This window comes from Vidua chalybeata, chromosome 26 (assembly GCF_026979565.1).
Source record: "Vidua chalybeata isolate OUT-0048 chromosome 26, bVidCha1 merged haplotype, whole genome shotgun sequence".
Lineage (NCBI taxonomy): Eukaryota > Metazoa > Chordata > Aves > Passeriformes > Viduidae > Vidua > Vidua chalybeata.
This window is the reverse complement of record NC_071555.1, coordinates 4,046,881-4,068,844: the sequence shown is the minus strand read 5'-3', so window position 1 is coordinate 4,068,844 and position 21,964 is coordinate 4,046,881. Positions and strand designations below refer to the sequence as shown.

Genomic DNA, 21,964 nt, shown 5'->3' with positions numbered 1-21,964 from the left:
ATGGTCTGAGCATTCTAAATGCACTCAGCATTAGTTTTGCCCAGGAAATCCTTGAATCTCTCCTGCCGGCACTTAGAGAAATGACCCTTCATGTAGGAAAGCACAGAGAATTAGCCAGGAAATGAAAAGGCAGCAGTGCAGGAAACCAGGGCACAGCCCCTACCATTAGCTGGGATGGTGCCCATTTGACATGAGCTGGTCAGAAAATTACTGCTTCCACTAAGGTGCCTCTGGGCCTGAGGCAGGCCAGGACTGCTATAAAAGGCAGCCCAAGTCTCTGCTCTCTCATCCTCTTCTCTCACCTCCTACTCCTCAGGAACCAGGTGAGGGGGAAGCCTCTTCTCCTCCTTCTGCTGCTGCTTCAAGAGCAGCTCATGCCGGGCTGGAGGTCTCAGCTGAGAGGGGCTGTCGTAGCCCAGGGCTGGGAGCTGCTTCTGCTGGGAGAGGGCAGGGGAGAGAAGGTCTTGTGCAGACAGAGAGAGGTTGGGACTTGGCTGAGGTGGCTCCTGGGCTTTGAGCTGGGCACTGCAGTGTGGGCCAGGAGGTGCCTGGGCTGCAGGGCGTTTGGGCGCAGTGCTACTTCTCGTGTGTCCTCACTTTGTGCTTCTCCCTGCCCTCTGTGCCAGGTGCACCTGTGACCACGAGCCATGTCCTGCTGCAAGCCCTGCGACCCTTGCTGCCAGCCCTGCGGCCCCTGCCCGCTGGCCAACAGCTGCAATGAGTGCTGTGTCAGGCAGTGCCAGAGCTCCCACGTTGCCATTGAGCCGCCTGCTGTGCTGGTGACCCTGCCCGGCCCCATCCTCAGCTCCTTCCCACAGAACACGGTGGTGGGATCTTCTACCTCTGCTGCTGTTGGCAACATCCTCAGCTGTGGCGGAGTGCCCATCAGCTCCGGGGGCTTTGACCTCTCCTGCATCACCAACTGCTATGGTGGCAGCAGATGTCGTCCCTGCTAAAGCTGCTGGCAATGTCTTTCAGCAAGAACGTCCAAGACTTCAAAGCACGGTTTTGGGCAGGAGATAGAGCTTCAGAAAATTGTATTCACAGCCTTGGACCATCGCTTCCTTGTTCTACTCTCCTCTCCTTTTCTGTCCTTCTCTTCCCAAGGCTAATATGGACTTGTTGTCCTTCCTTCCTCCGCGGAGCAGTGCAAAGAACAGCACATGGGAGCTCCATCTTAGTGGCGGCTCCTGGTGCTCTCTGTGAGCCATCTCCTTTTCTTCTTTAAACTTATTAAAACTGTGTTGCATTCAAGCCTTGACCTCTGAGTCGTCTATTGTTCTGGGCCAACTCCTCCAGTCTGCTCAGGAAAAAAGTGGAGACATAAAATGCCTGGGGCTCGCTGCAGTGGATTTTACTTGGTGCCCTGTTCCCTTGGAGCTGGTGAAGAACATCCCTGGCTCCTCAGCAGCCAAAGGCCACGATGGAGACTTTGGCTCCAAAGGAGTGGCGATGGGAAACAACAACAATTAGGGACAGCCCACAACTCATCTCTTCCTATCCTTCCTTCATTGCCTGGCCTCGGGTCTGTGGCCAGCACACCTGGCAACAAGGAGATGAGATCCAAACCTCACACGCTCCCTCCGCACTCGGCACGGCCCAGCGGCTGCCCAGACCCGCAGGGCTGAGGGAATTCACAAGTAAAGGATTGGTAACACACTCAGTCTGTGCACTGGAGTCTCCATCGCTGGGAACCCAACACCTCCAAAAGGATCTCATGTTTTCTTCTAGGTGTCCATCTTCCCTTTGCAAATGACTTGTGGCTTCACTCCTAATGCCAACATTTAGGAATGTTTTCCGCCCTACTTGAAAATTTCTGATTAATCCTTGGCCTTCAGCCCCAGGCAATGGTCCAAATATCATTCCCTGGGTAGCCAGGTTCTCTTGGGTGCAGAAAATGAACTCCTAACGGTATTGCTGGGCTCCAAATACCCTGGGCTTGGGTTCACAGGTCTCTGTGATGCACGTGACATTCCACACATGCTCCTCCTGCTGGCGTCTCCAGGCAGAGACAGAGCCTTTGTCCATCTCATGGGATGCTGACACACCTTGCTCTGTCCCAAAACCAAGGCTTCATCTGCTCCTCGTGAGACCTGCTGCCCAAGCACTGGTCTCAGTTGCCACAACCAAACCATCCCCAGTTCCACATCCTTCTGTGTGTGTGACCCCCACGGGCCACCCCTCCGCATGGCTCCTTTTGGGAACCACAACATAAAAAAGACTACAAGCTACTACAGAATGCCCAAAAGAGGCTACAAGGATGGGAAAGGGTCTGGAGGATCCCTATGAAGAGTGCCTGAGGACGCTAAACCCATCCATCCAGGAGAAGATGAGACTGAGGTCAGACATCACTGTCATCTTTGACATCCTCCTGAGGGGCAGTACAGGGGCAAGAGCCAAACTTTTCACGCTCATGACCAGTGTCAAGACTTGAGGAAGTGGGTTGGAGCTGAGTTGAGGGAGGTTGCGCTTGGATATCAGGAAAAGGTTCTTCACCCAGAGGGTATTTGGTGGTCGAGCACTGGAACAGGCTCCCCAGGGAAGTGGTCTCTGCACCAAACCTGACAGAGCTCAAGAAGTGTTTGGACAACACTCTCAGGTGCTTGCTGGGAGTCTTGGCATGTCCTGTGTAGGGCCACGAGTTGCACTTGATGCTCCTGATGGGTCATTTCCAACTCGGCATCTTCTATGAGTCTAGGAGTCTATGACTGTGCTGAGAAAGTCCCAGTCCTCTTGGTAGCTGCCATTCAATTCCTACAATACTGTGATGAGGTCCTCCACAAGCCTCTGGCTCTCCAGGGAGAAAAGACTGCATTCCTTCAGTCTTTCTCTTGGGGCTTAGGTTTTTGGGGTATATTTTCCCTAGGGGAATTTTCATCCCATTTGGTGCCAGGGAGATGATGGCTGGACAGCGATCAAGAGACCGAAGACATGGTTTTTCTTCGTCCCACACTTCCTGTGCAGTGCTTTGCCTTTTCTTAAATATGTTTTCATGAAGACTTGACCAGTGTCCCTGAGAGGTCCAGGCTTGGCCAGCACTGACTGCATTCTTTAGCTGTCCGAATCGGGCTTTGTAGAACATGGGGGCAGCGCTTGAGATCTTCTCGTAGGCTCCCCACTGTTACAAAAACCTGGTCATATAACAGGGGGTACAAGGGAGTATAAAGCAAATTTGGGTGAATAAAAAAAAGTAGAAGGAAAGAACCAGTTCAGGCTGGTTTAATAGACTAGAAAGCAAATTTCATTTAGTCACTTTCAAATTCCACAGGAAAACAATGTTTTGGTTTCAATAAAGGGCAGATGCAACGTGGAATAATCTCAAATTGAGATATTATGCTGTAGGATTTGGAAAGAAATACTTAAGAAAATACAACCATCTAAAGCCCTTGGTGGATCTACTTCATGTCTTTGGCAAGTTGAACAGACCAAGCTAGTTATGGTCATTTCCATAATGTTATTACCTGGAAATCTGCATTATCTCACATTCTCCCTGGGCCTCTTTGAACCCCCAGGGCACTTTCCTAAAGGATTCTTCTTGCCAGGTCCCAAAGGCAATAAAAAACAATGTTTATGGAGTTCAGGGTAGCAATTTTGCCTTCTGTTCTACACAACCACTGCACATCACAGACAGGAGAGCTACTACCCCAGCTTTCTCCAAAATCCCAGTAAGGTCCCAGCTCTGCACACGTGCACAGACTTGATGATGTCCTGCTCATTAAAATTACTCAGGTATCCTGGAGAAGGAACAGGCCCCAGACCACTCCTGGCATTCCCAGAGGACCCACAGAGATTGCACAGAAAGATGATGAGCCAACTGAGGCCAACACAATTATTCTCTGAGCACTCTTAGAGTAGCAACAGGGTCCAACCCTCCCAGCAGACGCAGAGCTGTGTGCAACAGTGAGTGAGCATCATGGAGAGATGGGAAAAGCAACAGAAAAGGATGTGTCATGACCCCTCACGTGGCAGACCTTGGCCATGTGGGCAAGAAGCACGAGACTGATGCCCATTTCCTGACAACCTGGACAAAAACAAACCCACAGGAATGACACAGGTGAACACCTTTGTCCACAGAGGACGCTGCCAGCTGATGGTCTGAGCATTCTAAATGCACTCAGCATTAGTTTTGCCCAGGAAATCCTCGAATCTCTCCTGCCGGCACTTAGAGAAATGACCCTTCATGTAGGAAAGCACAGAGAATTAGCCAGGAAATGAAAAGGCAGCAGTGCAGGAAACCAGGGCACAGCCCCTACCATTAGCTGGGATGGTGCCCATTTGACATGAGCTGGTCAGAAAATTACTGCTTCCACTAAGGTGCCTCTGGGCCTGAGGCAGGCCAGGACTGCTATAAAAGGCAGCCCAAGTCTCTGCTCTCTCATCCTCTTCTCTCACCTCCTACTCCTCAGGAACCAGGTGAGGGGGAAGCCTCTTCTCCTCCTCCTGCTGCTGCTTCAAGAGCAGCACTTGCCGGGCTGGAGGTCTCAGCTGAGAGGGGCTGTCATAGCGCAGGGCTGGGAGCTGCTTCTGCTGGGAGAGGGCAGGGGAGAGAAGGTCTTGTGCAGGCAGAGAGCGGTTGGGACTTGGCTGAGGTGGCTCCTGGGCTTTGAGCTGGGCACTGCAGTGTGGGCCAGGAGGTGCCTGGGCTGCAGGGCGTTTGGGCGCAGTGCTACTTCTCGTGTGTCCTCACTTTGTGCTTCTCCCTGCCCTCTGTGCCAGGTGCACCTGTGACCACGAGCCATGTCCTGCTGCAAGCCCTGCGACCCTTGCTGCCAGCCCTGCGGCCCCTGCCCGCTGGCCAACAGCTGCAATGAGTGCTGTGTCAGGCAGTGCCAGAGCTCCCACGTTGCCATTGAGCCGCCTGCTGTGCTGGTGACCCTGCCCGGCCCCATCCTCAGCTCCTTCCCACAGAACACGGTGGTGGGATCTTCTACCTCTGCTGCTGTTGGCAACATCCTCAGCTGTGGCGGAGTGCCCATCAGCTCCGGGGGCTTTGACCTCTCCTGCATCACCAACTGCTATGGTGGCAGCAGATGTCGTCCCTGCTAAAGCTGCTGGCAATGTCTTTCAGCAAGAACGTCCAAGACTTCAAAGCACGGTTTTGGGCAGGAGATAGAGCTTCAGAAAATTGTATTCACAGCCTTGGACCATCGCTTCCTTGTTCTACTCTCCTCTCCTTTTCTGTCCTTCTCTTCCCAAGGCTAATATGGACTTGTTGTCCTTCCTTCCTCCGCGGAGCAGTGCAAAGAACAGCACATGGGAGCTCCATCTTAGTGGCGGCTCCTGGTGCTCTCTGTGAGCCATCTCCTTTTCTTCTTTAAACTTATTAAAACTGTGTTGCATTCAAGCCTTGACCTCTGAGTCGTCTATTGTTCTGGGCCAACTCCTCCAGTCTGCTCAGGAAAAAAGTGGAGACATAAAATGCCTGGGGCTCGCTGCAGTGGATTTTACTTGGTGCCCTGTTCCCTTGGAGCTGGTGAAGAACATCCCTGGCTCCTCAGCAGCCAAAGGCCACGATGGAGACTTTGGCTCCAAAGGAGTGGCGATGGGAAACAACAACAATTAGGGACAGCCCACAACTCATCTCTTCCTATCCTTCCTTCATTGCCTGGCCTCGGGTCTGTGGCCAGCACACCTGGCAACAAGGAGATGAGATCCAAACCTCACACGCTCCCTCCGCACTCGGCACGGCCCAGCGGCTGCCCAGACCCGCAGGGCTGAGGGAATTCACAAGTAAAGGATTGGTAACACACTCAGTCTGTGCACTGGAGTCTCCATCGCTGGGAACCCAACACCTCCAAAAGGATCTCATGTTTTCTTCTAGGTGTCCATCTTCCCTTTGCAAATGACTTGTGGCTTCACTCCTAATGCCAACATTTAGGAATGTTTTCCGCCCTACTTGAAAATTTCTGATTAATCCTTGGCCTTCAGCCCCAGGCAATGGTCCAAATATCATTCCCTGGGTAGCCAGGTTCTCTTGGGTGCAGAAAATGAACTCCTAACGGTATTGCTGGGCTCCAAATACCCTGGGCTTGGGTTCACAGGTCTCTGTGATGCACGTGACATTCCACACATGCTCCTCCTGCTGGCGTCTCCAGGCAGAGACAGAGCCTTTGTCCATCTCATGGGATGCTGACACACCTTGCTCTGTCCCAAAACCAAGGCTTCATCTGCTCCTCGTGAGACCTGCTGCCCAAGCACTGGTCTCAGTTGCCACAACCAAACCATCCCCAGTTCCACATCCTTCTGTGTGTGTGACCCCCACGGGCCACCCCTCCGCATGGCTCCTTTTGGGAACCACAACATAAAAAAGACTACAAGCTACTACAGAATGCCCAAAAGAGGCTACAAGGATGGGAAAGGGTCTGGAGGATCCCTATGAAGAGTGCCTGAGGACGCTAAACCCATCCATCCAGGAGAAGATGAGACTGAGGTCAGACATCACTGTCATCTTTGACATCCTCCTGAGGGGCAGTACAGGGGCAAGAGCCAAACTTTTCACGCTCATGACCAGTGTCAAGACTTGAGGAAGTGGGTTGGAGCTGAGTTGAGGGAGGTTGCACTTGGATATCAGGAAAAGGTTCTTCACCCAGAGGGTATTTGGTGGTCAAGCACTGGAACAGGCTCCCCAGGGAAGTGGTCTCTGCACCAAACCTGACAGAGCTCAAGAAGTGTTTGGACAACACTCTCAGGTGCTTGCTGGGAGTCTTGGCATGTCCTGTGTAGGGCCACGAGTTGCACTTGATGCTCCTGATGGGTCATTTCCAACTCGGCATCTTCTATGAGTCTAGGAGTCTATAACTGTGCTGAGAAAGTCCCAGTCCTCTTGGTAGCTGCCATTCAATTCCTACAATACTGTGATGAGGTCCTCCACAAGCCTCTGGCTCTCCAGGGAGAAAAGACTGCATTCCTTCAGTCTTTCTCTTGGGGCTTAGGTTTTTGGGGTATATTTTCCCTAGGGGAATTTTCATCCCATTTGGTGCCAGGGAGATGATGGCTGGACAGCGATCAAGAGACCGAAGACATGGTTTTTCTTCGTCCCACACTTCCTGTGCAGTGCTTTGCCTTTTCTTAAATATGTTTTCATGAAGACTTGACCAGTGTCCCTGAGAGGTCCAGGCTTGGCCAGCACTGACTGCATTCTTTAGCTGTCCGAATCGGGCTTTGTAGAACATGGGGGCAGCGCTTGAGATCTTCTCGTAGGCTCCCCACTGTTACAAAAACCTGGTCATATAACAGGGGGTACAAGGGAGTATAAAGCAAATTTGGGTGAATAAAAAAAAGTAGAAGGAAAGAACCAGTTCAGGCTGGTTTAATAGACTAGAAAGCAAATTTCATTTAGTCACTTTCAAATTCCACAGGAAAACAATGTTTTGGTTTCAATAAAGGGCAGATGCAACGTGGAATAATCTCAAATTGAGATATTATGCTGTAGGATTTGGAAAGAAATACTTAAGAAAATACAACCATCTAAAGCCCTTGGTGGATCTACTTCATGTCTTTGGCAAGTTGAACAGACCAAGCTAGTTATGGTCATTTCCATAATGTTATTACCTGGAAATCTGCATTATCTCACATTCTCCCTGGGCCTCTTTGAACCCCCAGGGCACTTTCCTAAAGGATTCTTCTTGCCAGGTCCCAAAGGCAATAAAAAACAATGTTTATGGAGTTCAGGGTAGCAATTTTGCCTTCTGTTCTACACAACCACTGCACATCACAGACAGGAGAGCTACTACCCCAGCTTTCTCCAAAATCCCAGTAAGGTCCCAGCTCTGCACACGTGCACAGACTTGATGATGTCCTGCTCATTAAAATTACTCAGGTATCCTGGAGAAGGAACAGGCCCCAGACCACTCCTGGCATTCCCAGAGGACCCACAGAGATTGCACAGAAAGATGATGAGCCAACTGAGGCCAACACAATTATTCTCTGAGCACTCTTAGAGTAGCAACAGGGTCCAACCCTCCCAGCAGACGCAGAGCTGTGTGCAACAGTGAGTGAGCATCATGGAGAGATGGGAAAAGCAACAGAAAAGGATGTGTCATGACCCCTCACGTGGCAGACCTTGGCCATGTGGGCAAGAAGCACGAGACTGATGCCCATTTCCTGACAACCTGGACAAAAACAAACCCACAGGAATGACACAGGTGAACACCTTTGTCCACAGAGGACGCTGCCAGCTGATGGTCTGAGCATTCTAAATGCACTCAGCATTGGTTTTGCCCAGGAAATCCTTGAATCTCTCCTGCCGGCACTTAGAGAAATGACCCTTCATGTAGGAAAGCACAGAGAATTAGCCAGGAAATGAAAAGGCAGCAGTGCAGGAAACCAGGGCACAGCCCCTACCATTAGCTGGGATGGTGCACATTTGACATGAGCTGGTCAGAAAATTACTGCTTCCACTAAGGTGCCTCTGGGCCTGAGGCAGGCCAGGACTGCTATAAAAGGCAGCCCAAGTCTCTGCTCTCTCATCCACTTCTCTCACCTCCTACTCCTCAGGAACCAGGTGAGGGGGAAGCCTCTTCTCCTCCTCCTGCTGCTGCTTCAAGAGCAGCTCTTGCCGGGCTGGAGGTCTCAGCTGAGAGGGGCTGTCGTAGCCCAGGGCTGGGAGCTGCTTCTGCTGGGAGAGGGCAGGGGAGAGAAGGTCTTGTGCAGACAGAGAGAGGTTGGGACTTGGCTGAGGTGGCTCCTGGGCTTTGAGCTGGGCACTGCAGTGTGGGCCAGGAGGTGCCTGGGCTGCAGGGCGTTTGGGTGCAGTGCTGCTTCTCGTGTGTCCTCACTTTGTGCTTCTCCCTGCCCTCTGTGCCAGGTGCACCTGTGACCCCGAGCCATGTCCTGCTGCAAACCCTGCGACCCTTGCTGCCAGCCCTGCGGCCCCTGCCCGCTGGCCAACAGCTGCAATGAGTGCTGTGTCAGGCAGTGCCAGAGCTCCCACGTTGCCATTGAGCCGCCTGCTGTGCTGGTGACCCTGCCCGGGCCCATCCTCAGCTCCTTCCCACAGAACACCGCCGTGGGATCCTCCACCTCTGCTGCTGTTGGCAACATCCTCAGCTGTGGTGGAGTGCCCATCAGCTCTGGGGGCTTTGACATCTCCTGCATCACCAACTGCTATGGTGGCAGCAGATGTTGTCGTCCCTGCTAAATCTACTGGCAACATACTTGGCTAAAACCTCCATGACCTCAGGACATGGTTCTGGGCAGGAGACAGACCTTTGGGACATTGTAATTTGAGTTTCAAGCCTCTGTCCCCTTCTTTTCCTCTCTCCTCTTAATGTCTTTCTTTTTCTATCTGTGTCACCTCTGACCAGAATGGGGAACTTGTTGCCCTTCCCCTTCCTCCCTCTTTAGAGTGGGTAAATGGCCAACCTGCATCTTATTGGTCTTCCAAGTGCTCTCTGTGAGGCACCTGCTTTTCTTCTTTAGAATTAGTAAAGTTGTTTTGCAACCAAGGCATGGCCTCCAAATCCTCCTTCTTTCCATGGCAACTCTTCCAGTCAACTCAAGGAAAAAGTTGGAGAAAGCAAGTGTTGAGACTCCCTGCAGTGAATTTTACTCCTTTACTGCCTTTTCTTTTGGAGCTGTCAAAATTTTCCCTGGCTACCCCACAGAGAATGGTCTTCAGGGAGACCCTGGCTGTGAAGGGTCACAGCAATAGAAATGGGAAAGTCCTGGCAACAGCCTGTGATCTCACCTCTGCCTTCTCTTCCCCTCCATCACGTAGTCTACAGGTCTGTGGTGAGCACAGATGGTCAAAGACAGATGAGATATGCAGCCCATAAACTTCATCACCTGGCAAGGCCTAGCTGCCTTCCAGACAGGAACTGGAACTGAAGCAAGACTGAGGTGAATCACAAAATAATAATATCTGCAATATTCAGGCTATGCAGTCACATTGCCCTTTTTGTGAACCAAACAGCCCCATGGGTTGGGCTTTTGGTCCTGCTTGGGCAGAGGCTTCTTCATTGTCCTGGTTTCGGGCAAATTTGGGAGAAAACCTCTGGAAGGAGCCCCCCAGAAAGCAAATCCCCACAGCCCCTTCCCTCACCTGGTTTGGGAAGGATTTCCTCAGAGAGTAGTGGAAAAAACCTGTTTATTTAACAGGCAAAGCACTCCCCAGCACAAAAAAATGAACAACACCAGATGACAAAAAATCTTTCACTGCTCTGAAGAGATGACAAATTCAGAAAGTCTCTCCCGTGGGTGGTCGCTCTGTTATCGGTCCCTCCGGCACTGGGGATGGCTGCTGCAGATCACAAAATGCAGGCTCTCAGTGTTTCTCGATGTTTCTTGGTGTTTCCCAGGTCCCAGTCTGGAGCAGGTTCGAATGGTATTCAGGAAAGGGAAAGAAAACAGTCCAGGGAAAAAAAATTGGTCTGCCTAGCTAAACTAACTAATAAGCAAAAGGAAGGGCAAAAGCAAAAACCAGAAGTGAGGGCAAAGCACAGCAAGCAAGCCAGCAAGCCCTAGCCTCTCTCCTAGACACCAACCATGGGAGGAGGTGAGCCGGCTGATAACAAGACAAAACAAACTTTCACTTTTTGGAGCCAGTCCTGAAGGTACAAAACATCAAGCATAAACAGAACACATGACTGGGGATACAAGCACCATAACATCACCCTAGGACATTCATTTTTGGGTTCTCTTTTTGTTTTTTTCCCTTGTCTCGGAGAGACTACAAGTAGCAGTTTTGAGCTGCCTGGAGGTGAATCACACAGGTGCTGCATGTCACTGCAGGCAGCCATGCCCCAGCAAGCTGGTCAAGATGGATTAGCCCCCACTCCAGGAAAGAATACAGAAACAGAGACTCTTTCTCTTTCATGGCACCTTTTTCTTTTCTTCACCTTCTTTTCTCTTTTTCTTCACCTTTTGGTGGAGGTGGGATCATGGCTTTGAAGGTAGTTACTTTGAATTTACAACTGTAGCCACTTGTAAAGACTGCATTTCACAATTAGAAACTTTTTTGAAATGAACTTCAAAAATTTTGCCAGCAGTGAAGAAGCGAGCAAGTTCCTGGGGTCAGACCACCCTGTGCTGCTCTGGACAGCCCACCTAACAACAGCTTTTTCCCTTTTCACCCCTACCAACAGCAGCACAACACAGCAACCCTAATAGCGAGAGCACACCGGAACCCTCCCGCTGGGACAAGGCAGTGACCCTCACACCAGGACAATGGCAGAACCCTCAGAGGACAACGGGACCCCCTAGAAAAAGGTAGGGATGACATCTGTGGGCTAGAGAGCAACAGAAAGTGTTTGGATGCAGAGCAGGTTTCCTTGAGTTTTTTTGCAGGACTATTAGGAATATTTAGGGGATTTTGGAAGTCTTTTTAGGACTTTTCTGGTATCTTTTAGGGTATTGTTACACCTTCTTAAGGGCTGCTTTAGAATTCCTTAGAGTATTTTTAGGGTCAGGATGAGGGTCAGACAGGATGCCCGCTGAAAATGCGGAGTATCAGTGGAATCCTTTGGAAAGGTGGCAGTGGAGGGGCAGGGGGTTGGGTCCCACACTGGTCTGAAGGTTGTGATTTCTGGGCCCAGAGAAGTGGTTGTGGATAGGGTTAGGGTTACATGCTGGCAGCTTTGTCAAGGAGAAATCCAGCACAGAAAAAGCCAAGGCCCAAACTTCGTACTGTCATTTTGCAAGAGGCATTCGGCACCCCAAGGAAACTCTGAGTCCTTGGGGGTGGCAGATTTGGTCTGGGAGAAATCTTATGACGTTTGGAAATAGAGGAGGCAAAAGGCCACTCGAGGCCTGACACCCAGGGAGGGTGCAGGGCCCTGGGCACGAATGAGGGCCATTTGCCTTCTGAAACAAAAGTCACCAGCTCAGGTTCCTGATGTCAGTTTGCAGGGTTCCCTTGGGACTGTCAGGGCAGCACAAGTTCCAAGTGGTGGCAGGCTGGGTCTGGGACACATCCTGCGCCATCTGGAATTTCAGGAGGTGGCCGCCCACTCAGGGCCACAGACCCCTGAGCACAAACACTGGCCCTTTTCCCTGGGAAACAAAACTCACCACTTCAGGTTCCTGACGTCAGTTTGCAGGGTGCGCTTGGGACTGTCAGGGAAGCACAAGTTTGAGGTGGGGGCAGGTTGGGTCCGCAAAACATCCTTCGCTGTTTGGATTTTTTGGAGTCGGCTGCCCACTCAGGGCCACAGGCCCCTGAGCACAAACACCGGCCCTTTTCCCTGGGAAACAAAACTTGCCACCCCTGGATCCTGATGTCAGTTTGCAGGTGGTGTTTGGCATTGCCCCAGCAATCAGAATTGTATTGTGTTGCAGCTTTGGTCTGGGAGATATGGGGTGCCCCCTCCTACCCTCACCTCCTCCCCTCAGCCCTGTTCTGCTGTTTCCTGGTCTCCACCCCTCACCCCTACTTGTCCTTCCAGCCCACCCCATCCCCACCCTCTCTCCACCCTTCACCCCTCCCCATCCCGCCCCTGCCCCATCCCTCACTCCTCCCACCGCCCAGGTGTGACTCCCTGCAACAGGACATGGGAGCCCGGACTCGTGGGGATAGTGCGGCCCTCGCAGCAGGACAACACCCAAAGAAAACAGGCAGGGACGGCGTCTGTGGGCTGTGCGGTGTCACAAAGGCAGCTGGGGCTGAGGGGAAGGGGCTGGAGGGTGACACAGAACATGGGGGCAGCTGAGAGGCAGAAGGGGTCTTTAGGAGTAAAAAGGGGGGCTCCAGGGTGGCACAGGGACGCTGAGAGGCTGCGGTGGGAACCTGAGGGTGACACAAGGAGGCTGAGAAGCAGGGGGTGCCTGAGGGACAAAGTGGGGGGTGCCTGAGGGTGACAGGTGAACCAGCCCTCACAGCACCCTTAACCTCACCCTTAAACCCACCCCTACCCGGGTGGAGAGTGCACGGTGGAGGTCAGGGGTCCACGGGACAGTGTCGGGGGGCTTGGGGTGACACACAGACATTGCGGGCTGAGGGGCAAAAATGGGGGGACTTGACAGGTGGAGAGCTGACCCTGAGGGTTAGGGGTACAAAGGACAGGGCACGGGGTACCAGGAAGGGTTAGGGTGCAGCAGCAGCCCTCACCCCAACCCTAAGCTCACCCTAAACACACCCCTGGAACACCAGTGTTCCTCAACAGCAGCTGCAGGCAGTGACCCTAATGCTGGGCCAGCCCCAGAACCCTCCCAGCAGCTGCAGGCAGTGACCCTAATGAAAAGGTAGGGATGATGTTTGCTGGCTAGAGAGTGACTGGTAAAAGTTGGGGACTGTGCACTTTTTTTGGTTTTTTTTAGGGCTTTTAAAGGGTATTGTAGGGTTATTTTCACCGGAGCTTTTTAGGAATTTTCTGGGAATATTTAGGATACTTTTAGGGCTTGTAAAATATTTATTTTAGGGTATTTTAAGGGCTTTCTTAGTACTAATCATAATTGTTATGGGCTTTTTTGAGTGTTCATGGGGCTTTTTTAGGAGTATTTTAAATTTTTTAGGGCTTTTCTAGGACTATTGCAGGTATGTGGAGGACTCTTAGGACTAGAGTATTTTTAGGTCTTTTGAGGGAACTTTTAGGTTTTTTTAGGGTCTTATCAGGGCATTTTAAGGATTTTTGGGGTATTTTTAGAGCTTTTTTAGGAATATTTAGGAGTTTTTTAAAGGTTTGTTGGGGATTTTTAGGGGTGTTTTAGGGTTTTTTTAGAAGTAGGGTATTTTTATTGTATTTTATGTGTATTCTGAGGCTATTTTTATGTTTTTGTGGGGGTTTTAGGACATTTTGAAGATTAGGATTTTTTTTTAGGGAATTTCTATGTTTTTTTGGGGTCTTTTCATGGCATGGCACATAAAGGCTGAGGGGCAGCTTGAGGGGCACTGTGGGGGCTTGAGGGTGACAGGCTGGGAGCTGAGGGAGGCACAGGGAGAGGGGACAGTGGGTGACAGAGAGATGCTGAGGGGGGCAGGGGCAGCTGGAGCGTGACACGGAGAAGCTGGGGGCTGAGGGGCAAAGGAGAGGGATTAAGGGTGACGCACAGGAGCTGAGGGGCAGCTGAGAGGGGGCTTGAGGGGCAAAGGGGGTCTCGAGGGTGACACACAGAGCCTGAGGGGTTGAGGGGTAAAGGACGAGGGCTTGAGGGCTGGACAGTGCAGTGGAGATCAGGGCTCCAGGTTACAGCTTAGGAGGCAAGTTAGGGTACAGGTGCACCACCCCTCACTCCAGCCCACAGGCACAGCACAGCAGCAGTACCAGGGGAGCCCCATGAATGGCAGGAGGAAGCAGCAGCAGTGCAGACCCCACGTGAGCTTTAGTGGTCTTCATCGACCACTAAAACTGCTCTATAGGTTCTTGGCTTTGCCGGTAGGATTTACCATTGTCTTGTCACTTTTTTCCCCACATGATCACCTGCCATCTTGGAGGAAATGATGTGATGCCATCTTCCCCTTGTCCCTCAAGCCATGCACACATCTTGGGAAGGATATTTCTGGAATTTAATGTCTCTCTTGGTTCCCATGGATTTTTTTTGAGGTTCAGCAATAGCAGTAATTAGTAATTAAAATCTAGCAGTAATTTAACGTTATTTTTTGCCTGTTCTGTTTGTTAGTAAACTGTTATTTTGTTCACGTATATCTACTAATATTTTTTTTCTTTATTGGTGGAAAGGGATTGGTTGGAATTAAGGGAAGATTACTCATTTTAGATTGCCCAGCTCTTTAAATTATCTTAAACCAAGACAACTCCCATCAGTGAAATTTTCAAAACCTTCTCTGTTGCATTTGCTCTGGGACAATTGCAAATTTTCTCTTGTAACTTAACCAGTTTTGTTGCAGAGTGAGATAATATTGCTGTGTACTCTGCCTCCTGATAAATGAATTTTGTCTTTAGAAGTGGGCAGAGCTTGGGGGGAAGTGAAGGAGGCTTGGCTTTGTTGATTCAAACCCCTTGTCTGGAGAGTGGAGTGATACCAGGCTCAGGGAATCCTGCATTCCTCTCTGCCTCCTCAGTTTTTACAGGTGGATGGAGTTAACAGTGCAGGGAGGGTTTGGTTTTGCTGCATTAAAGTCACGGGGGCTGAGGACTGTGACATCATGTTTAAGGAGGTCCACCTTTTCCTCAGGGCTGTCAAACTCTAATTCATTTTCCACACCTTCCCCAACTGTTAATTTGCAACTCCAAAACTCTTTGGCTTTGGACAGGTCTGTTTAACTGGTTTTTCAGGTTTTAGGCTGGCTTCTTCTGGGCATTCCATCCTCAATCTGCCCTGAGGTGGGCTATTGTTTCAGCCCCCAAGGCTATTTGCAACTCAATCAGATCTTTCTGTTGCTGCTCCACAACATATTTCTCTTTGAGTCCAGCCTCCACTGGTATGGATACCAGGCCTTTTCCCTTGCTGGGGTTTTCCCCCATCTTTTGCCAAACTTCAAGTTTTCTCTGCAACTAACTGCAGATTTTGCCAATTTTCCTTATCCCACATCCCTCTTTATGAGGTTGGACAATGTTTATAAGCTTTTAGCAGCTCTGTCAGTGGATGTGAGAAACAAGGCTCACGCTTGAAAATTTTTTAAAGTTTAATAAGGGATAAAAGAGACAGTACCCAGTGCTGAGGTGCTTGGCAAACTGCCAGGAGAAGCCCATTAACTTAAAACAATTTTCTTACATATTTTTTCATTACATCGGTTAAATGCATATTCATGAGGACTATACATATTCAAACATTCCTGTGGGTTTACATGTTCCGGGAATTTTTTTGCTTGGCTCGACTTTTGACTTGTCTTCATGCCATCCTGTAATGAAATTCATATATTTAATTTCTTCTCGAAGCTCTTTATGTTGTTTGACACTTTCTGATAACCTGGAGGGTCAGTATTAAATCTCTCCTTGCATTTTTCTCTTGGTATTTATTCTCTTGGTTCTTTTCACTGTTATCATTCAGATAAGATACTCCTCAAGCACATTGAATCAACATAGCTCCTAACATAAATAAAGGCATTTAACATTAATACACAGTCTCTGTTTTAATACTTTGCAAAAGCCTAAGCTATATATAAACTACATACTTCATACAAAAACTGACATATTATACTATATTAAAGCAGTTAAAAATAGTTACAAATAGTACTATATTAAAATAGTTGTGAGTAATAATAATTTGCAAAAGCCAGTACATAAATGCGAAAGCCAGCAATTACATATATTACATTATAACAGTGGAGAATAGGTCAGATCAGTTTTTACTCAGTATTTTATGATCTTTTTGCTGGTTTCAAGCAAAAATTAATTTCTCCTTTATTCTGCAAGGAGCAGTTCTCTCTGTATAAAATACCTCTTCATCACCTCAAGAGTACCCTGCTCACTGTGCCAATTAAAATGTAAGGCCCTCCAAAATCTCATTCAGTGTGACACTTAAAAGGGTTTTGTTTTTTCATGTACTCCGAGTTAGACATATGGGAGAAACACCAAGAAGATATTCTCAAGAGGTCATAAAAAACAAGAAACCCTTTACTGACAACTTTAGAAAATCAAAGAACTTTGACAAAAGGTTTCAAGCAGCATACAATCAATACAAAACACTTCTTCTCAAAGCATAAATCTATTCAATTTAACAGACTTTAAGCCCATCTGTTTTAAGTTACTCAAAATTCTGAGAGGGGAATTCGAAGAAGAAGGAGAAAGAGAGAAAGAAAAGAAATAGAAAGTAACAAACACAGCTACCATTTCTGGTTCCAATGGTGTTCAGCATCTAGAAATTCCAAGAACAGGTAGGGTCAAGACACGTGCTTGCCTTGTGTCTCAGATTAAATATCCTTTGACTTTTCTGGGTCCTGGTGGGACTTCCAGCCATCTGGCATAACTTGGGACTGATCATCACTGAACCAATGAATCTCTATGGGCTTTGACTGTATGAAGTTTTTGAAAAATCTGGTAAAATTAATGTGTCGTGGAATAATTTTCTCTGCACAGCGAGGCTATGTGTGGACTAAATTATTTCCATTGCACATCCTGGCCAGAATAAAGTAAAACTTTCATTCTCTATCACTAGAAGTGTTGTTGGAGGGTTTGTGTTTTTCCTGCAGCTTCAGTGAGAGTAAGGTCAAGATACGTGCTTGCCTTGTGTCTCACAAGGTTAAATGTCCTTCTAACTTTTCTAGGGCCTGGTGGGACTTCCAGCCCATCTGGACACCCTGGGGTGAGTTTGCTTTGCAGGGGTAGGGTGTGGAGCATTGCCTCTGGTTTTCCAGGGATTGGCAGCCTCTGAAGGGTTGGGATACAAGTCCAGGGAATGGGGTGTATGGAGTATGATATTGCCTCACCAGGGCAGAGCCCAAGCTGCCCCTTCTTCCATGCAAAATCATGTGAAATATTTCAAGCCAGCAATCCTTTCAGTCTCTCACATATGGGGCTGGGAATGTCCTGATCTAGATAAAGGCACTGGTGATTCTGGCACCTGGGTGGAATTAGATTTTCTGTATGATCCATTCTAACCCAAACCATCTATGACATCATGATCCGCGGGGCTGTCTCTGGCAGACCATTTGTTCACCAGGATCTGTCATCCTTTACCTGATACTCTGGGCACTGGTTTGGTAAAGAGGGAAGACGATGTTCAGGTAACATCCGTCCATAAGTGGAAGAAATGTGAACCTTTAGTGAAGCAGTAAGTCATTTGCACAAACTCAACCAAAAGTCATTTACCACTGCGTACCCTGAGTATGGCTGATATCAATCCCAACTTGTGAATTGTCTCAGTCCTGCATTGTCTGGACGGCAGCTTTGCCTGCCTGTGCTGAGGGAGTGCATCTCATCTGCTTGTGCTTCTGTTTGCATGCCATGGAGCCTCACCCAGGTAAGGGAGTGGTGGAGAAGGAAGAGATGAGGTTGTGGGCTGGTCCCAGGAATTGTTTTTCCCATCCCCATTCCTGCCACCCTTTGAAGAGAGTCTCCCTGATGGCCTTTGGCTGCTGAGAAGCTATGGATGACTCTGTCAGCTCCAAGGGAAAAGGCACCTAGGAAAATCTGCTACAGGGAATCCCACCATTTTCTTTCTCCAGCTATTTTCCCTGAGCAGACTGAAAGGGTTGTTACAGAATGAAGGAGGACTCAGAGGCCCATACATGGATGCAAAAAGTTTTATTGACTGTAGAGGAAAAAAATACTCAGAGTGGCACAGAGAGAGCACCAGGAGCTGCCACTAAGATGCAGTGGAGGTGTCCCTCTGCTTCGCTGCAGAGGGAGGGGAGGGCAACAGGTCTCCAATGGAGTGGCTTGAGGAGACATGAACAGCAAAAGAAAGAGCAAAAGGAGAGAGGAGAAGAAGGGAACAATGGCTTGAAATTCTAATTAAAATGTCCCAAAGCTCTATCTCCTGACCAGGACCAGGTGCTGAGGTCTTGGAGGTTCTTGCCCAAGGATGTTGGCTGCAGATTTAGCAGGGACGACATCTGTTGCCACCATAGCGGCTGGTGATGCAGGAGAGGTCAAAGCCCCCAGAGCTGATGGGCACTCCCTCAGAGCTGAGAATGCTGCCAACAGCAGCGGAGGTGGAGGATCCCACCACGGTGTTCTGTGGGAAGGAGCTGAGGATGGGGCCAGGCAGGGTCACCACCACAGGGGAGGGTTCAATGACAACGTGGGAGTCCTGGCACTGCCTGACACAGCACTCATTGCAGCTGTTGGCCAGCGGGGTGGGGCCACAGGGCTGGCTGCAAGGGTTGCAGGGCTGGCAGCAGGACATGGCTCGGGGTCACAGGTACACCTAGGATGGAAGGCAGGGAGAAGCACAAAGTGAGGACACATGAGAAGCAGCACTGCACCCAAACGCCCTGCAGCCCAGGCACCTCCTGGCCCACACTGCAGTGCCCAGCTCAAAGCCCAGGAGCCACCTCAGCCAAGTCCCAGCCTCTCTCTGTCTGCACAAGACCTTCTCTCCCCTGCCCTCTCCCAGCAGAAGCAGCTCCCAGCCCTGGGTTACGACAGCCCCTCTCAGCTGAGACCTCCAGCCCGGCAAGAGCTGCTCTTGAAGCAGCAGCAGGAGGAGGAGAAGAGGCTTCCCACTCACCTGGTTCCTGAGGAGTAGGAGGTGAGAGAAGTGGATGAGAGAGCAGAGACTTGGGCTGCCTTTTATAGCAGTCCTGGCCTGCCTCAGGCCCAGAGGCACCTTAGTGGAAGCACTAATTTTCTGACCAGCTCATGTCAAATGCAAACTATCCCAGCTAATAATGGGGCTGTGTCCTGTTTTCCTGCACTGCTGCCTTTTCATTTCCTAATGCATTCCACGTGCTTACTTTTATGCAAACATCTGTAAGTGTCAAGATGAGAGGTTCAAGAAGGAAGACATCCACACAGGCACAATGCTCAGATCAAGGGCTGGCAGCATCCCCTGTGGCCAGGTGATGTGAACCTGTTTCCTAATGAATTCACGTGCTTACTTTTATGCAAACTTCTGTAAGTGTCAAGATGAGAGGTTCAAGAAGGAAGACATCAGCACAGGCACAATGCTCAGATCAAGGGCTGGCAGCATCCCCTGTGGCCAGGTGATGTGAACCTGTTTCATGCCTTTGTTTATGGCAACATGGTCAGGAAAGGGCACCACTCTTGTGCTTCTCACCTGCATGCCCAAGGTCTCTATTGTTTGGGCACATGACAGAGCTTCAGGTTGCTATTTCCTTCTTCCACTTTTCTCTTTCTTTTGTTGTCTTTATCTCCCAGGCCAGTCTAGTGAGGACATGTTGCGCTCCCTCAGGAGAGGCTGACAGACAACCTGCAGGATCTCCACTGCATCTTAGTGTCTGCCCCTCATACTCCCTGTAGGAACTATTCCAGTTTGCTCAGGAAAAAGATAGAGGAAGAAGAGGGTGGGAGTACTTGCAGTGGATTTTACTTTGTGCCCTTTCCCTTGGAGCTGATGAAGACATCCCTGGCTACTCTACAGCCAATGGCAATTAGACCACCAATCCAAAATATATTGGCAGTGGAGATAGAAAACAATAGTGCCGGGGAACAGCTCACAGCTTCATCTCTTCCTTTTTCTCTGTTCTGTTGCCCAGTGTACATGGCCAGCACACAGGGACAGATATGTACCTCATACCTCCTTTAGTACATGGCTAAAAGATCCAGCTGCTGTTGTTATATTCAGTTCTCAGATATTTCAGAAGTTGGAATTGGTATCAAGCACGCTTAAGCTATGCAAGTGTCGTGGTTTGACACTGGCCCAACGGCAGGCACCCAGAAGAGTCGCTAGCTCTCCCTCCTCTGCTACAGCTGGGCAGTGGAGAGGGAAAAAAATATAACAAAGGATTTATAAGTGAGATAAGAACCAGGAGAAAACACTTCAAGGGCAAAACAGGCTCAACTTAAAGTTGCAAAGTGACTTCATTACTACCAGAATCAGAGGAGGATAATGAGAAGCAAAATAATCCATTTGAACACCTTTTTCCTCCCCAGCCCCTCCCTCCTTCCCACTGACGGTGCAGGGAGACAGGGCATGGGGGTTTTTGGATCAGCTCATCACCAATATTTTCTTCCACTGCTCCTGGAGAGGAGTCCTTCCCCTGTGAGGCCATGGGGCCCCTCCCATGGAAGACAGTTCTCCATGAATTTCTCTGGCGTGGGTCCACTCTCACGAGCAGCAGCCCTACCACACCTGCTGCAACTTGAGTCCCTCTCATGGGCACACAGTCCTCCCAAAACTGGTGCAACCTAGGTCTCTCCACAGGGTGCAGTCCTTCAAGGGCAAGCTGGAGGAGCAGGGCCCCCTCTCTCCACAGGGTCTCCCACTGGATCACAGCGTCCTCCAGGCATCCACCCGCTCCAGCATGGGCACCTCCACCACGGGCTGTGGGTAGATCTGTGGATCCCCACAGGCTGCGGGTGGATCTCTGCATCTCCCATGGATCCCCATGGGCTGTGGGTGGATCTCTGCATCCCCCGTGGATCCCCATGGGCTGTGGGTGGATCTCTGCTCCCCTCTGGATCCCCATGGCTGCAGGGGCACAGCTGCTTCACTATGGTCTCACCACGGCCTGCAGAAGAATCTTGGCTCTGGTGCCTGGAGCACCTCCTGCCCCTCTTTCTCCACTGACCATTGTGTTGCCATGTTGTTTCCCTCACATGTTCTCACCTCCTCCTCTTCCCTACGAGGAGAAAAACTGTGTGACTTTGTTTTGATTTTCTTCTTAAATATGTCATCACAGAGGCATTACTGACCTCTCTCATTGGCCCAATCTTGCCCAGCATGTTGATCTTCAGAGCCATCAGGAATTCGCTCTCCCTATCTGCTGAAACTAAGGCTTCACCTGCTCCTAGTGAGACCCACGCACTAGTCTCAGTTGCCAGCACTTAAATCATCTCCAGGTCCTCTTCACTCAGCATGTGATCCCCATGGACAGCCCCTCCATGTGGGTCCTTGTGCTGAAAAACTCTCAATGTTCTTGGTAGATCCCATTTAATTACTAAAATACTGTGATGAGGTCCCAGCTCTCACATCACCACTCTGCAGCCACTCAGAATCTCTGGAGGAGCCTGAAGTGCTAGGACCAGGACTCTTCCAATGGAATGAAGGACCTGGGCAGTTGCTGCAAAGTTGCATTCTGCTTCTTCTGTCACCTCAGGGAGCTTCTGGCTTCCTGAGTTAATACAAATCAAGACTGCAAGAGAAGGCTAAAAGGAAGCGTGAAGTGTTGACATGTATGTTGCATTACATGTGCCAGGCAGCAAACAGCCTTGAACCCCACCTGGAATACTGTCTCTAGGTCTGGGACCACTATCACAGCAGATCCCCAACACAGGAAGGATGTGAACTTGCTGGAAGGAGTCCAGAAGAGGCCCATGAAGCAGATGAGAGGACTGGAGCACCTCTGTTATGAAGACACGTTTAAAGAGTTCTCTGAAGAAGAGAAAGCTCTGGAGAGATCCTGTTGCACCTTCCAGTACCTAAACAGCCTCTAAAATAAAGCTGGAGAGGGAACCTTTACAAGGTCATGTAGTCATATGATAAAGGGAAATTGCTTTAGAATGAA

General features: G+C 49.8%; 1 long non-coding RNA gene and 4 pseudogenes across 1 annotated transcript; 3 read left to right on the top strand and 2 right to left on the bottom strand.

Annotated features, from left to right (window-relative positions):
• Positions 1-56: 56 nt before the first annotated feature.
• Positions 57-3,575, top strand: LOC128800338 (feather keratin Cos1-2-like; annotated as a pseudogene).
• A 705-nt stretch (positions 3,576-4,280) lies between these two features.
• Positions 4,281-7,665, top strand: LOC128800333 (feather keratin Cos1-2-like; annotated as a pseudogene).
• Positions 7,666-8,370: 705 nt separating this feature from the next.
• Positions 8,371-9,346, top strand: LOC128800330 (feather keratin Cos1-2-like; annotated as a pseudogene).
• Positions 9,347-15,294: 5,948 nt separating this feature from the next.
• Positions 15,295-17,363, bottom strand: LOC128800345 (uncharacterized). The gene is made up of 3 exons (XR_008434956.1): positions 17,261-17,363; positions 16,662-16,846; positions 15,295-15,733 (listed from the first exon to the last, which is right to left on the bottom strand). It is a non-coding gene; the product is annotated as an uncharacterized LOC128800345 (long non-coding RNA).
• A 1,009-nt stretch (positions 17,364-18,372) lies between these two features.
• Positions 18,373-21,200, bottom strand: LOC128800034 (feather keratin Cos1-1/Cos1-3/Cos2-1-like; annotated as a pseudogene).
• Positions 21,201-21,964: the final 764 nt, after the last annotated feature.